Source organism: Elephantulus edwardii, unplaced genomic scaffold, assembly GCF_000299155.1.
Source record: "Elephantulus edwardii isolate Elephantulus edwardi_28Jun2011 unplaced genomic scaffold, EleEdw1.0 scaffold00037, whole genome shotgun sequence".
In the NCBI taxonomy this organism is placed as follows: domain Eukaryota; kingdom Metazoa; phylum Chordata; class Mammalia; order Macroscelidea; family Macroscelididae; genus Elephantulus; species Elephantulus edwardii.
In genome coordinates, this window is record NW_006399787.1 from 3,090,250 (window position 1) to 3,093,970 (window position 3,721).

The 3,721-nt window shown below is 40.2% G+C and overlaps 1 pseudogene; it reads right to left on the minus strand.

Moving 5' to 3' along the window:
• Positions 1 to 251: 251 nt before the first annotated feature.
• Positions 252 to 859, minus strand: LOC102862100 (annotated as a pseudogene).
• Between the last annotated feature and the right edge of the window lie 2,862 nt (positions 860 to 3,721).

Here is a 3,721-nt window from a genome sequence, read left to right on the forward strand (position 1 = left end):
CCATCTTAACAAGAGCTAATGGTAACGGAGGAAGAAATTCAAGGTGCACTGGACACACTGGCACCAAATAAGGCCTTAGATATTAATGACATACCATTGACATGTTTTAACTAGTGGATGCAGCCCAGGAATGGGATTACCATGGTTCATTTAGAACATTTATGATTCTAGGGAGGTCCTCACTTCCCATGACAGATTTCTGCCCCTAACAGGGTTCTTTCAGTAAAGAAGAAAAGGAGTAGTTGTGTTTTCTAGTCAAGATTAAGTATTTCAGACATATATTTACCATGGTGAGGGTCACATTTCACCAGCTGGTTGGCTGGCTCAAAGCAAGCATTGGTAATCTCTGCTACAGAAAGTTGTTCATGATAAGCTTTCTCAGCAGCGATAACAGGGGTGTATGTGATCAGAGGGAAGTGGATGCCAGGATTGGACAGAAGGTTGGTCTGGAATTCTGTCAGATTGCCATTCAGGGAACCATCAAATCTGAGGGAAGCAATGATGGAAGACACAATCTGACTAATAAGGTGGTTAAGGTTAGTGTAGATTGGGCGTTCAATATCAAGGTTTCTGCAGCAGATGTCATAGATGGCCTCATTGTCTACCATGAAGACACAATCTGAGTGCTCCACAGTGGTGTGGGTGGTGAGAATGGAGTTGTAGGGCTCGACCACAGCTGTGGAAATCTGGGGGTCTGGGTAAATGGAGAACTCCAGTTTGGACTTCTTGCCATAATCAACAGATAGGTGCTCCATCATCAGGGATAGAAAGTCAGAACCAGTTCCCCCACCAAAGCTGTGGAAAACCAAGAAGCTCTGGGGACCTGTGCACTGGTCAGTTTTCTTATTTGGTCCAAGACAAGGTCACTGGTCTCCGATGTGGTTCCCAAAGATGTCAATGCTGCCATTGCCACCATCAAGACCAAATGTCTTATCCAGTTTGTGGATTGGTGTCCCACTGACTTCAAGGTTGGTATTAATTACCAATCTTCCCCTTCGGTGCCTGGTGGAGACCTGACCAAGGTACAGTGAGCTGTGTGCATGCTGAGCAATACCACAGCCATTGCTGAGGCCTGGGCTTGCCTGGACCACAAGATTGGTCTGATGTATGCCAAGTGTGCCTCTATTCACTGGTACGTGGGTGAGGGGGATGGAGGAAGGAGAGTTTTCTGAGGCCCGTGAGGTCATGGCTGCCCTTGAGAAGGATTATGAGGAGGTGGGTGTGGATTCTATTGAAGAAAGGGAGAGGAAGAAGAAGAGTACTAATTCCTTTCAGCCCTTTAGCATATCACACTCAGAACTGACAAAGCTTTCTGGCTAGATTGTCTCTATCAATGCAATCATGTCTTCTTTTCCCATGTGTTCCTGTAAGATTTTCCCCCCATCATGTCTCAAATAAAAAAAAAAAAGAGCCTACATTTGATCCTTTCTATTATGTATGAACAATTTTGTAACATTATATTCTGATTGAGAATTGAAAATTATTTGGTCAACTGATTTTTTTTTTTTTTAAATCTGGTGTGTGGACAATAAAAAGACAAAGGACCTGGCAACCAATTACCACGGTTGCCATCCAGCTGGGTCTGAATCATAGCTGACCCTCTAGTGGGTTTCTAGAGGCCATAAATCATTCAAAATATCCCTTGGGGTAGCTGGAGGATTCAACTATCTTATCTTTGGTTTAGAAGCACAATTCCTTACCCGCTAGATCATTACCTTCAAAACTTCCAGGAATGTGTGCCTGGTTCCTATACGTTAGTGGAAAATGGCAGGCTACCTACCCCTGTTTTCTAGTCAGAAAACAAGCTTCTTAGTCATTCCTCATCACCATTTTCCTTCCTTACGTTTCATGACAAATTTCATCAATACTGAGAGTTTAATAACCTCCTTCTAATTTGTTAAGTTTACATAAATACAAAACAATTTTGTGTCCCCCTTAAAATAAATGCTTGTTTGAGCCATAATGGAAGCCAGTTGTGACAATGGGCCAGTTGGTATATTTCTCAAGAATAACTTTCAGTAATAATGTATTACAGCTCTCCTTATTAAAAAGAAGAAAAATGAACTTGGAACAACTAAAGAAATCCACCACATTTCCTCTCCTAATCTGTATTCTAATATTTAGACAGCATGATGTTGTGACTCACTGAGCTAGACCCCCTCTGTTAATAATATATTCTCAGGTCCACATATTTTCAGTTCTTTTGACTTTATATTGTTCATATGTGTTAGTCAATTATATTTGTTAATCATCAGTGTATTAGATTAGTCTCTACCACTTTATCCTTCAGTTCTCTTATTATAATCTTTTTGACAACCACCCAATGTTACCACTACCTCTTGTTATGCACCATCGAGTTACCTGCAACTCCTAGTGATCCTATGTACAACAGCCCTAAACCCTGCTCTATCCTGTGGCAATGTGACTGTCTCAGACACACCTACCTACATTACCTCAGTCACTGAATCAATCAATCTCAAAGAGGTTCTTCCTCTCCTGTGCTGTGATTGCAAAGACCATGGCCTGTTTCAGACACACCTTAGTCTCCAGGGAGACACTGTTGCTCTTCAGTACTTTTGAGAGGTCCCTAACAGCAAACTTTCCCAATGCAATTAATCTTTTAATTTCCTGGCTGCAAGTGCCAAGAGTGTTGACTGTGAAGCCAAGTGAACTAAAGCTGTTAACTATCTTAATCTCTTCATCCATCCTGATGCTGCAAATTGGCCCAGTGGTGAGAATTTTTGTTTTCTTTATATTGAGTCTCAAACCATATTGAAGTCTGTAGTCCTTGAGTTTCTGAAGCAAGCACTTCAGATCCTCCTCAGTTTCAGCAAGCAGGGTTGTGTCATCTAGTGGTGGAGGTCACATCCCTGGCATACACCCTTCCCAATTTTGAACCATGCAGTTTCCTTGCTCTGTTATGATGACTGCCTCCTGATCCAAGTCTATGTTTCACATTAGCACAATCAAATGTTCTGGGATTCTCATTTGTCCCAGAGTCAGCCACAGTTTGTTGTGATTCACACAGTCAAATGTCTTTGGAAAATTAATGAAACACAGATAGACATTCCTCTGGTACTCCCTGCTTTCAGCCAAGATCCATCTAACATTAACTGCACTATCCCTAGTACCATGACCCTTCTAAACCCAGCCTGCATTTCTGGCAGTTCTCTGTTCATGTGCCATTCCAGTGGTTTTTAGACAATCTTCATCAGAATCTTGCTTGCATGTGATATCAATGATATTGTTTGATAGAGAATTTAAATCACAAAATGGAGCTGAAAAGAAGATATCAAATGTTTGGACTTTATAGGAAAGATTAATAATTGTAGAGAATATGAAAAAATGTGAAAAGAGTGAGGTTAAAAAAAAGACTGAAAATGGCTATTTTTGTGGGCATAGGCTCTGAGAACTTGAGATAGAACAGAGAAAGAGAAAAAGAAAAAAAACCCTTCATGAACAGAATTGGCATTTGTGGACAGGTGATTCTTTTCCCTAATTTGGATGGGTGATTTTTTATAGTTTTAAAACATCAGAATAAGAAACCATTCTCTTAAATATTTATGCCAGGCTCTATGCCTTACCTCTTTATATTTCCTGCTGTAACTAATAAAAGAATAATAGATGTAAGAACTCTTTAATTCATTTCAACAATTTATAGCATATTACAATTATATTTAAAATATCATGAATTTAACATGTTGTATGTAGGTAGAATTGC